The sequence below is a fragment of the Engystomops pustulosus genome, chromosome 3, assembly GCF_040894005.1.
Source record: "Engystomops pustulosus chromosome 3, aEngPut4.maternal, whole genome shotgun sequence".
Classification (NCBI taxonomy): Eukaryota; Metazoa; Chordata; class Amphibia; order Anura; family Leptodactylidae; genus Engystomops; species Engystomops pustulosus.
In genome coordinates this window covers 42,632,994-42,646,604 of record NC_092413.1, presented here as the reverse complement: position 1 = coordinate 42,646,604, position 13,611 = coordinate 42,632,994, and the positions used below count along the sequence as shown (strand labels likewise).

The 13,611-nt window shown below is 39.4% G+C and overlaps 1 long non-coding RNA gene across 1 annotated transcript in view; it reads right to left on the bottom strand.

Annotated features, from left to right (window-relative positions):
• Positions 1–12,864, bottom strand: part of LOC140120455 (uncharacterized) — a 72,389-nt gene extending 59,525 nt beyond the window's left edge. Inside the window, exon 1 of the long non-coding RNA XR_011853800.1 lies at positions 12,552–12,864. This is a non-coding gene — a long non-coding RNA (uncharacterized lncRNA). The remainder of the gene's footprint in view (positions 1–12,551) is intronic.
• Between the last annotated feature and the right edge of the window lie 747 nt (positions 12,865–13,611).

Genomic DNA, 13,611 nt, shown 5'->3' with positions numbered 1-13,611 from the left:
ACTGCTTTCTTCTGTCTAGGACCTCACTAGCTTTGGAGACTCAAAAGAAAGGGGGTGTCCACATCCATCAGACAAACCATTTTCTATAATTCCATAATTGCCTCTGCAGTCTCTTCTATCCCTGATCGCTGTATTGTATATAATCCATATAGTTTTATTAGTATATGTATACAGTATATGAACTGTTTAAAATAAAAATCTAAGACGTGCAGCTTTATTTTGCTAGTGCTCACTCACGGAATCTGCGAAGAAACGTGACTCATTACTGCCCCCTGTCACACTTTATTAACACTGCACTGCAAACTTTGCAAACAAATGGGTAGAAGATTTCCCATGATGCCTTATGTCCAATCACACAAATACTGTCACAAAGAATTGTATACTTTGTCTAGCGTCATCACTGTTTACTATATCTTATATGACAAATACATTAGCTGTTCGTCCAATTAATTAAAGCAAAGTATTATCCCCCATAGCCATGGGATCGTCTTACTGCCACAGTGATTACCAGGCTTGTTATTTGCAAACACTTCCCCATCACACCCTATCTAAGATTGACCTATTTTCTTCCAATTAAACATAAGCCTGATGCGCTTATTATTTCCAAACCAGCTTATATACCGTTTACTTTCCACATTTTGGATGGAGCTAATTATTTTGGAGATCCTTGTTATTTTTCTCTAGTAATTAGGAATTGCTAAAATAAAAATTTTGCATACAGTAATATATATATATATATATATATATAAGTCAGCTAATTATTTTATTAGCCTGGGGAATATGCTAAAGTTCTGCTCTGGTTTGTTTGCATAGATTGATGCATGACATATAAGGCCATGTTCACACATCACATAGTAATCTGACATATATTTGCACAGCAGTATTTAGAGACTGCGGATGTCCTGCTGTGTGTGCAGTGGATCTACTTGAGGATTAAAGGGAATGTTAGATTAAATTTAAAAGAAAAATGTAAACGGGTAAAGGCAGCATATGGTGCATGGTAAAAAAATTAAGATTACTCGCTTTCCTAAAGCCAGCTTTTTTGACACTCTCTTTGTGTTCAGGTCAAAAATGCAGCCTATACAGTGGGGCCCTGTATACAAACAGGTGCACGGCTCATGACAGTCATTGTACAGTAATCAGAGCTGTGCGATATAATGAGTCGTGCACCTGTGTGACATCACATGACCAGGGATATAATGAGCCGTGCACCTCTATGACATCACATGAACAGGGATATAATGAGCCGTGCACCTGTGGGACATCACATGACCAGGGACATAACTAGCCGTGCACTCTTTATTTATCTACGAGAAGTAAAAAAATGAAGCCTTCTGTTGAATAATTGCAAGCAGAGATCTAGAGAACAGTGAGGAATTGTTACAGAAACTATATGAGATAAATGTATAACTTTTTAGTAAATAATAACATTTATTTGGTTAAACAGGACAATTCCTTTAATAATTTAATAACAGTCTTTCATAAATCAATATGCTCAGCCCAAAAATATCTCTCTCCCATGCACATTTCAAAAGATAGTGGCATGAAAATGTAAAATGTTGCAAATTATTTTGTGCAAAGAGAGGCAAAATCAAAATATCATATATCAAATTATTGGAATCTGTGAGCTAATTAAATAAGCTTTGATACACGTCCCTTCTTCCTGGACTGATGGCCGAGTTGAAAACTGGCTCTTATTAATATTAAAACATAATTTGGCACTCCAAAGGTTTTCGGTCCTGAAAACTACATTTAAAACATTCTGGTCTCATAGACCTTCATCAGATACGGATTGCTGGAGGTTGAACAGTGAAAGAAGAATGAGATACAGAATAAGCCAGCCTGTGGCCTGCGGCTCGTGTGGCGTTAAAAAGGAACCTGTTGTCAGCAATTGCCATAATAAATCACTGCCAGAATATTGTCAAGCAGTGTAACACCATCTAGTTTTTGTTACTTTCATGGTCCAATGTGGTGACATCATCTAGAAAATCCACTTTGAAGTGAGCTGTAAATTGGTTGTATAAAGTCAAGGAGGAGGAGAGTTTAACACTGAAGTCAACTTGGGGAGCTCTGAACACCTAATCCTCTGTTATAGAAATCATATAAATCTGGTTAGTGATGTCTCTGGATGCAGTATCATTAATTACAGTGTAGGGGGCTTTCAGGGAAGAGCTTGACTTCAGTGTATAAATCTCCGCCTCTGTGACTTTAAAAAACAATTTACATCTCACTTCAAAGTAGTTGTTCTAGATGATGCCTCCATACTGAGCCAAGAAAGAAACATGGATCTGGGAGATGTGCCAGCTGCTTTCCAACTGGCAGTGGTTTCCCCTTGAGAATGACAGTTGACGAAACACGTGTCGGGATGGCACAGTGTATACCTCTCTCCCCGGTATGGTAACTATACTCTTGGCTCTTTTTTGGCTTTTTACTTACGAGCTAATACTTGTACTCAACTGTTTAATATTAGGTCATTTTACCATGGGCTCCATACCGATTTTCATTGCTTTTCCTTGATATTTTTCTTATTTATTGTTTGGTAATACACTGTTTTTAATTCATTGTTCCCATGGTGTTTCTACCTTCCCATTTTTTGTGATGATTACTATTTTTTGTGATGAACTAATAAAATGTATTGAATATTCATAAATAATTTGTGAATGTATCATTTATTTGTATGTACAATTTTTGGATACTCCATATTGAGCCATGAAAGAAACATGGATCTGGGAGATGTGCCAGCTGCTTTCCAGCATTGGTCTATAAGGTAAATTTCTGCTGACAGGTTCCCTTTACCGGAGCAAACCCAAATAATTTGGTTTCTGTTGCAGTTTTAACTTTTGCGATGACAAAAGGACAGAGCACACCCTTTTCATTGAATAGGAGGTTGTCCAAATTTCGGAAGCTATCCGCAATCCCAATCTATAACTTGCTAATCGGTGATGGTGGGACATTTGGGACCCCTACCGATTATGAGAACCAGGCCCCAAGCACCTAGTAGGTGCAGTGACAGGCCCCGGCCACTCTATTCTATTCTATGAAGATAGCGGATGAAGATTACCATACACTGAGCTATTCATAGTTTCATAGTTTCATAGTTTCTACGGTTGAAAAAAGACACTTGTCCATCAAGTTCAACCAAGGAAGGGAAGGGATTGGATGAGGAAGGGATTTAGGGGAAACAATTCTATATAACATAACCATCAATGTTATTTAGGTGTAAAAAGGCATCTAGACCCTTCTTGAAGCTATCCGCTGTCCCTGCTGTGACCAGCGCCTGAGGCAGGCTATTCCACAGATTGACCGTTCTCATAGTAAAAAAGCCCTGTCGACACCGGTGATTAAACCTTGATTTCTCCAAACGGAGACAGTGCCCCCTCGTCTTTTGATTTGATCTAATCTGAAACAACTTACCACCATATTTTTTGTATGGACCATTCATATATTTAAATAAATTAATCATGTCCCCTCGTAGTCGTCTCTTTTCCAGACTAAATAAATCTAGTTGTTTTAATCTTTCCTCATAACTGAGACCCTCCATACCCCTTATCATTTTTGTGGCTCTATGTTGAACCCTCTCCAGCTCCAGGGCATCCTTTTTATGGACCGGTGCCCAGAACTGGACAGCATATTCCAGGTGTGGCCGAACCAGTGCCTTGTATAGTGGTAATATTACATCCCTATCACGAGAGTCCATACCACTTTTGATACATGACATGATCCTACTGGCTTTAGAGGCAGCTGATTGACATTGCATGCTGTTATTCAATTTATGATCTACTAGTACCCCCAGGTCCTTCTCAACAAGGGACTCTCCCAGATTTACTCCCCCAAGGACATATTTTGCCTTTGGATTATTGGCCCCCAGGTGCATAACCTTACATTTATCCACATTAAACCTCATTTGCCAAGTGGATGACCAAACATTCAGTTTGTCCAAGTCACCCTGCAGCCTATGAACATCCTCCATAGACTGTATTACACTACACAGTTTGGTGTCATCTGCAAAAATAGACACAGTGCTATTAATTCCTACCTCTATATCATTAATAAATATATTAAATAGTAGAGGGCCAAGCACAGAACCCTGGGGTACACCACTCATAACTGGTGACCATTCCGAGTAGGAATCATTGACCACAACTCTCTGGATACGATCCTTCAGCCAGTTTTCAATCCAATTGCAAATGATTTCTGCCAAACCAATAGCCCTAATTTTACCCATCAGGCGTCTATGAGGGACAGTGTCAAATGCCTTTGCAAAGTCCAAGAACACAATATCCACAGCTGCTCCTCCATCCAGGCATCTGCTCACCTCTTCATAAAAGCAGATAAGGTTAGTTTGACAACTTCTATTCTTAGTAAACCCATGCTGGCTGTCACTTATTATACTACCAGAAAACCTGCCTAAGACACCAGAAAATAACATAGGGGCAAATTGACTAAAAACAGTGCAGTCTGTACTATGTGCAGTTTGCCAGTGTAGTGTGCAGAGGGAGCCAGATTCAGGATTTCTGGTGCCCATTCTGCCTGAACAGCACTGCCCTGACAGAGTGCACCATGAATTTGTACCTTTAACATAGGGGGTGCAACACATTTCTTTTGGACGGTCCAACTGAGCACCGGTTCAGCACCGACAGCACCCACTTCAGTGCAAAAATTTCTGTTGCATGAAGAATAGAGAGGCCACGCCACAACACAAGCACTTGCAACACAAATGCAGCGTTGATACTTTTAAATCCCTGTTCAAGCTGTTTGCACCTAAAATATCATTCAACGTCCGACAGAAAACTTTGTAAATGTGCCCCATAATGCCAACCTCAGCATCATCATCATGTGATGCACTAAAAAGGTCCCGATGCAGCTATTAAACAGCCTTTAAAGGAAATATACTATCATGATAAACCAGGGACACTTACTCATAGATCCAGGCACTGAGACTGTAGTAATCGTATTATATTTGTTATTCATGGCCTCCTTACATCTAAAATCAACTTTCAAAATAATGCTAATGAGCCAGAACGGCTCTGGAGGGTGTTACCTTCTAATTCTTTACAACTCCCTAAAATTATACAAATGCACCTTAAGGGTTATGGGTGTGTTACAGAAGTAAGTATTCACAGACTGCTGTTACACTGTGCAGAAGCGCGTTTCAGTCTCACCCTCCCCCCGCAGGTCCTGTAATCTCGGCAGCAGTGAGCACACAGAGGAAGGGGGAAAGTGATCACAGTTCACATGGAAACCTTCTCCACTTCAGCCTGCAAAGTTCTCCTTTGAATATTTGCTACTACCATCAAGATCTGCACCCGCGGCAGCTCCGTGGCTATGAGTAAGTGTCCCTGGTTTATCATGCTGGATTTTGATGGTAGATTTCCTTTAACTGTAAAAGAACTTCAGTGTGGGGAACTCCCATGTGTCTCTCCCAACACATAGTAGAATTCAAATTTTGAGATGCCAGCTAAGCCAATCACTGGCTGAGATGGGTCACTAATCTGCCCATGGTTTGGCTGAGTGAACATTTTGGTGTGTAAAGAGATAACCAGAAGTGGAGTGCTCCAGGGACACATACTGCATCTAAACCATAGTGTCAGGGATTAGGGCAGTGTTGGCGAACCTTTTAGAGACCGAGTGCCCAAACTACAACCCAAATCCACTTATTTACCATGAAGTGCTAACATGGCATTTAAAGCAGAAACTTACTGCTACCTGTTCTTTAACATCATTCAATTGTATTGGTTCTCCTAAGGCCACAAATAAAGTTGAAAGAAGGTGGGCAATTCAGAGCATCATTGTAGCTTCTCTCCAGGAAGAATGCTGGGTCCAGCAGGATGACCTCCAAAGATCACCAATGCAGTTAAGTCAACACCTTCTCACTTTTCCTGCAGCCAATGAAATGTCGCTTTAAAATAGCTATGAAAGCGGTATCTTTTAAGATGCTTTGGACTGCAGGAAGATTTGGTGGATTTGATCCTGTTTGGTGAAATTGGAACAATGGCCCGAGTGTCCACAGAAAGGGCTCCGAGTGCCACCTCTGGCACCAGTGCCATAGGTTCGCCACCACTGGATTAGGGCGACATGAGTAAACTATTTTATTAATGTACTCATGTGTAACCTGTAACTTACAGCAACTTCATAGCATGAAAATATCCCTTTAAATTTGGCTTGGATGATGTAATTTCATCAAACTACTCAATTACGGATTTCATGCCTGGCACTGTACTATACATTTTTTTTTCCCCTAAGTTTACTTATTTCTGCTTCTGAAATTTGATAATAACTACTTATGATGAGAACACATGTTGTGTGCGGTAATCACTATATTCACATGTGGAGTCAACAAGCGAGTTAACAATTTTGCCAGACAGCATATTACGCATCCAAGTAACAGAGCTGTAATTTCAGCAATAATTTCTTATCCCCTGCCTCATTTCCATCCCACCAGCATTGATGATAATACTCTACACAGGATTTGTCTGTATCACAGGAGATCAGACAGGCTGGTACTTATAATGTGGGGTTGTTCTTCAGGATCCGCTCACATTATGTCACTTTTCCAAGCCAAGATATTCGGCAATCAGTCACTTACTGCTCAGTGCTCTGACCAATATACATTAACCAACTACATTAGAGCAACCCTGAGGCACAACAGACTTCAACTCCATTAACATTACAACATCTGTCTCTGACCTAAGGGGTGATATGTTATTAGACCACTTTGGAAACATGGCTTTACTTCTTAATATTTAATATCAAGAAAAAAATATTTAGCTGGAATGGAAGATGTAATTTAATGGCACAGAATACATGTTGTGTTATGGCTCCTTAAATGTAGCAATACAATAAAAAGTATACTGCATAGGCACATTTATTAAAGAAAATCTACCATCTAAATCAAGCATCATAAACCAGGAACAGTTACTCATAGATTCAGGTAATGTGGCTGTGGTATCCTTCTTTAATGTGTTATACATGGCCTCTTTCCTTCTAAAATCAACTTTTAAAATAATGCTAATGAGCCAGAAGGGCTCTGGAAGGTGTACCAGTGCCACTCTGTGCTGTAGCTTTACCGTCTCATCAATTTATCATATTTCCAAACTAAAGAAGGGTATTAAAATGTTTATTTTATTGCAACACATTTTCATAACTACCATGGACTTTAAAGAAGAGTGTACTGTTCATGCGGAAAACTCTACATTCATGTCGGGCCACAAGAAAGGGTTTGGAAGGATTCCATTCTTAAAAAAAGAAGTGGGAACCAGAGGTAGGACCTTTATCTGTCCTATGGATATCCCATAAATACTGAACATGAGAACCCTTTAAGGGTGCTACTACACAGTGTGTTCTTGGACCGTTTTTATACATACTGAAAAGGCATGTGTTTTTGAATGTTTACCATGCGTTTGGCTGATTTAAACCTGTTTATCTTCATTTCTAGAAGTGCAAGCAGTTGTGAAACCAACCAGATGCACGGTAAACATTCAAAAACGCATGGGTTTTCAGTCCGTTTAAAAATGGTCCAAGAACCCTTAGAAATGCTCCCCCAACCATGCAGGAATAAGAATATAACCATGGTAAACATGTGTGTTTTCAGTCAGTTTAAAAATGGAGCAAAAATCGTCCAACAACATTCCGTGGGTTTGGACCCTCTGTGCTATCAAAACAGTTTGACTTTGGGCCACTTTTATGGCAGTTATCCCTGGATTTCAATCTTTCACTTTTGAACCCTTATATAGGTAACTGAACTGTGCTGTGGATAGATCATAAGGGTGCTACCTCTCATATCTCAGTGTCGATAACAGCTGGCCCAGGTGATAATGGTGTCAAGCACCAGTGGTTGAGCAGAATGTAGTCAGAGGCCATCCAGTTTTCAATTCAATGGAATCAAAAGGACAAGCCAATAGTCAGGGGTAATCCGCAAACAGACAGAATCCAGGGTACAAGCCAAGGGTTGAGACAAGCAGTTTACCATCACGGTCAGAACTAGCACGGGATCCATCAGCGGATACTGTCATGCAGAGAAAATAAATTCAAAACACAGAGATTTGGCACAGCTTAGCAGGAACAAAGGAACCTCAATGCTCAGGCACCTACAATGGGGTTGCTCTTTATTCCTAGAGGTGCACACAGATTGGCCAAGGGCTCCCTGAAACAGTTCTATGTCTTATTATTAATAGCGGCTTTTGGCTCTGGATAAATCTGCTGGCAGTGTCTTATGCTATGGCGGTTGTTTGCGTCAGTCACATAAAAAGTCGCTAAATACTATCAAAAGGTGGATGTATACAAGGTTAGGGACTAGAGTCACAATTCATGGATTCAGTCCTTTTGTGAAATTCTGTCTGTGCAAATAATTAATTTGGTGCAAGCAGGGTCTATAGGGCTCATTTACTAAGGTTTTTGGAGCGCATTTTCTTCGGGTTTTTCCGATGATTTCCGTTTTTAACAGGGGATTTTGGTGCATGTGATCGGATTTTGGCGCATCGGCGCCGGCTTGCACACGACACAAATCGAGGGTGGGCCGTCGGACAACGTGACAGATTCGGATAATGCGCAGGATTTAACATTTCGAATTGTGTCGCAAGACACGCACTTACAAGCAGCGGGAAGAAGAATGTGAACTCCGGCGGACTTCAGCGGGGAAGCGACGGATGCAGGAACTCAGGCGCATGAGCTTTGTGAATCGCGCCGGATTTCATCTTCGTCGGACCATCCAAATCAGGGATCACGTCAGGACCAGGTAAGTAAATTTGCACCATTTTCTTATGTTCATATGGCGCAATGAAACAGCATTTGCAACACAACTGCTTCACACCAACACCACATATACACAGAAAAGCCAATGATCACATCAGCCCAAATACATCACCTCCACTGACTCTAGGGAGTAGCATGTGTGCCCTAGGGCTCAGACTTTAGTGGAACAGGTGACAAAGCTGGCAGTCATGGATCACCGCCATTAGAATACAATAATGATTGGGCAAACCTTGTCCTACTTATTGCAAGTATTGTGTCAAACTGGGGTATCAGGGGCCCACCAGAGTAATAGTTTTAAGCGCCCACTGGATATTCAAAAGGGTTTTTGATGTACATCTTCATTTGGGTAATCCCCATGGAGATTTGCACTTAGCATTGGGGCAGATTCTAACCGTTTTTCTGCCTGAGGTGAACATTGAATTGCCAGACCACCACCCATAGATAGGATTTACTGCCAGACCCCCACTATAGATAGCATATACGGACAGAAAAGCCCCTCGGTGATAGAATATACTGCCAGACCAACACACATTGATGATATATACAGCCAGACCACCCCATAGATAGTATATTATGCCAGACACTTCTATAGAAAGTATATACAGCCAGACTACACATGGTAACCAATCAGAGCTCAACTTTAATTTAGGTTCCCTAACTGTGCCTTTATAGGGTAGTTAAAGGATCTGTAAATATTCTAGCTTTGTCATAACCCTAACAAATCACTACAAAGAGATGTAATAATGTAAAACACAAATAGCAGCATATACATCTGGATTCACAAGATGCATTAGTTTTGCAACACATTGCAAATACAACAGAGCAACTGCATAGAACATATGTTTTGGTGTGAAGCACATGTGTCTTTGTATTCATGTTTGCCTCATGTTTTTATAATGTATCTTGAGAATACAGCCTGAAAGGTTTGCACAGGCGGTCCCCTACTTAAGAACACCCAACTTACAGATGACCCCTAGTTACAAACGGACCTCTGGATGTTGGTAATTTACTATAGTTTAGCCTTAGGTTACAATAAACAGCTGTAACAGTTATCAAATGTGTCTGTAATGAAGCTTTATTGTTAATCCTGATTCTTATGATTATCCAACATTTTTAAAATCCAAATGTCATAGAGACCAAAAAAATTTTGTCTTGGTTTACAATTATAAAATATAGAGTTCCGACTTACATACAAATTCAACTTAAGAACAAACCTGCAGAAACTGTACAATTTATTCTTACTTTTACTTCTTGTAACTGAGCAAGTGACGCAGAATAATAGGGAATAATATTATCTTTACTTGCCTACACATAGACAAAAATAGATTGATCCCGACCAAGAGATGGATAACTACGGATCCGCATTCTTAAATAAAAACTGTGTATTTTAACTACAGTCTCACACATAAATACACTTATTCTTTCAGAAGGATAACTCGGTGCAGTGAAAGTTCAGCAGCCTTTTGAAACAGTGAATTGCTGGCAGACCCCCTCCCCTACCTTCCTGTACCGACTTCTGTATCAGGGAATGTGAAGTCCATTGCTAATGCAAAATGCATCTGCTGAGTGGAAGCTGCCAATAAGTCCCAAAAGCTGCATAACTCTGTAGCAGATAGAACAAAATGGGGGTCATATACTAAGGGCACGATTCGCGTTTTATCGACGTGTTACCCGAATATTTCCGATTTGCGCCGATTTTCCCTGAAGTGGCCCGGGTTTTTGGTGCACGCGATCGGATTGTGGCGCATCGGCATGCACGCAATGGAAATCAGGGGGCGTGGCCGAACGAAAACCCGCCGGATTCGGAGAAATCGCTGCATTTTTTTTAAAAAACTGTCGCTGGACTTGCACTTACCTTCACCAAGTATAGCATCATGTACTCCGGCGGGCCTCGGTGGACTTCAGCGCAGCAGCGACACCTGGTGGACATCGGAGGAACTGCCTTAGTGAATCTTCGGAAGACCCGAATCCACCGCAGAGAACGCTCCGCTGGATCGCGAATGGACCGGGTAAGTAAATCTGCCCCAGTATCTCCACACAAGGCAATTGTGGGCGGGGCCTATCTGAGGATTGAGAACCCTGAGAAACTGCACAGCTCCCCCTCCCTTCTCCTAAACTGCAGGTTCTCCAAAAGTTCAAAGGACTAGTGGGTGGGGACTGTGTGCAGAGCAGGAAATTTCATCTTTCTGCTTCAGAGCACTTTACTACTACTACATGAACTATTAGCATAAAGACAGGTCCCACCAGAGGATTCTCCGGTGGGCCAGTCCCACCCTGTGTTCATGTAAGTCTACATAGGAGCTTCAATTCACTATCAGTATTTGGTTCCCGTTTTTCCTTCAAAATGAAAGAATATAACAGAAAACCACTAGCGAAGATGTACACAGGGCCTAAGAGAAGTAATAGAGAAATAGTTGTGATCAAGAATTCTGTGAACCTGGTAAATCTCCAACAGTACATTGCACTCTCATCGTTTAGTGATATATTTATGTAAAATCTTGGTGCAATTCATTCAATTCAACATAAATCGGGTTTAGGAAATATAAAGTGCTTGATCTTGATTTATAAAATACACGTAAAACCTATCCAATATGTGAACAAGTGTAACTATTATTGGCTGAACCATCGGTTTTATTTCCCTTGGAAATATCTTTGGTTGGTTTTCCCATTGATTCCTATTAAATTGTCTTCCTCAATCATGGAACAACATGGAAACATTAACCCCTTACCCTATCACAGCATAGGCCTTTGCTGTCTAAATTTCCACAATAAAATGTATTCTTATGGAAGAACAGATTCTTATTATGATTATTTTTTATAACATTCTCTACATGGGAGCTTCATATGTTTTTAACATAAAACTTTTCTGTTTCTATATTGTAACTTTTCTATTGGAAAGAATAGATGGAGAAAAGGACATTTTCTCTTTTGTAATTCAATGGGGTAAATTGAAATAAAGTCAAATAAAATAATTTTTTTTCTCACTTTCCAAAGAATATTTTCTGAAATATATCTAAATGAAAAATGTTTAATACGTTGTTATCTGTTATATTTCAGTTGTTATATGAGGTTTTTCAGATTAGGTCAGATTATCTTCGAGAAATGTTTACATTGCACTTTGCCATTCTAGAGATCAATCTATTTCTTGACGTAATCTCTACCTATCTATAGTTAAACAAATGGTGGACGAGAAAGGGTTAATACAAATGACAATGTTTTTCCTAATATTCACAAACAGAGAAAGAGAATTACAAGAAATGAAAGTTACGCTGTTTTATAAAAAAAAATATATATATATAAAATATAAAATAAAATAAATAGCTTTTCAATTGCTGCATATAAACATTGATTTGTCTAAAATGATAAAAAACCAGACAACATTAGAAAACATCAACTAAAACAAAAAAATCGGATATATAATGTATTGAAAAAACTATTCTGAAAACGCAGAACCTGCGTTTATTCCAAAACAATGAAAAAGTTCCTTTTATTAACATGTGCATTTCACATTCTATATATTCAGGGCGAGTTTGGCCAATCCCATTTATGTATGAGTTTTAATGATGCCCATTGATGACCATTATAGAACTATAAATAATAACTATAAATAATAATATATATATATAATAAATTATCATTCATAGTCCTAAACACACAAAGTAATAAAAGGTAATAACATATAATAATAAGATGAATTGCTTTCCATGTTATCAACTTAAACAATGCAACTAAATAACAGGAAATAGAACAATAATAATAATAATAATAATAATAATAAATAATAAAATAATTAGAAATACCTTTTTTTCTTTTGGATGGCACAAAATTGAACTGCGTTCCGTAGGTTTGTCCTCATGGTTACCTCTCCTTTCTAATTCTGTGCTGTCATTTATCGAATCCTGTTGATGAACTGATTTTCCATAAACTATCCCTTGTATATCCAAGGCCTTTTCAATCAGGGTGGAGGTAGCTCCAGGAGAAGAGTAAATGACCGCAGATCATGCATCATCTGTCTCTGAAGTCTTTCTTAGTTTTAAGGTGGTTTCCATAATTTAGGACCATTGAAAGCGCTGACCCACCGAATCCTCGGAGATGGGAAGGTTTTCTCATGGTATTAGCTATGTTGTCTAATAGGGAAATAATCTGACCAGTGAAATAATCACTGCAGTCCGGCTTACCCCTATACCTCTCAGCTTCTAGCTCTCTCTGTACGAGGCCCCAGCTGATTCAGCCTGCAGTCGTCCATACATAAATCATTCCCCTTATTCTATTGGTTACATGGTACATGGCAAGTATTGATTTTTTCCCTTGCAGGAAAACCTATGATTTTTTTTACACTAAGGAAACAAGTAGAATTGCTATGAAGAAATGGTTTGTTAGATCTATACTAATAGCATTAAATATGCATTTTCTTTCTCAACCCTGATGTTTACTGTGACTTTTTTTACGTGGTGGGATAAAAATACCTACAAGTAATCAGTAATAATAAATTGTATTCAATAATAATAATATTCTTTATTTATATAGCGCCATCATATTCCATAGTGCTTTACAAATCATATACAATTATAAAATTACATTACAGAGTAATAACAGTCATATGGAACAATAGGAGTGAGGGCCCTGCTCACAAGAGCTTACAGTCTATGAGGATGAGGGGGTGACACAAGAGCTTACAGTGTATGAGGATGAGGGGTGACACAAGAGCTTACAGTCTATGAGGATGAGGGGTGACACAAGAGCTTACAGTCTATGAGGATGAGGGGGAGACACAAGAGCTTACAGTCTATGAGGATGAGGAGATGACACCAGAGTTTATAGTCTATGAGGATGAGGGGGAGACACAAGAGCTTACAGTCT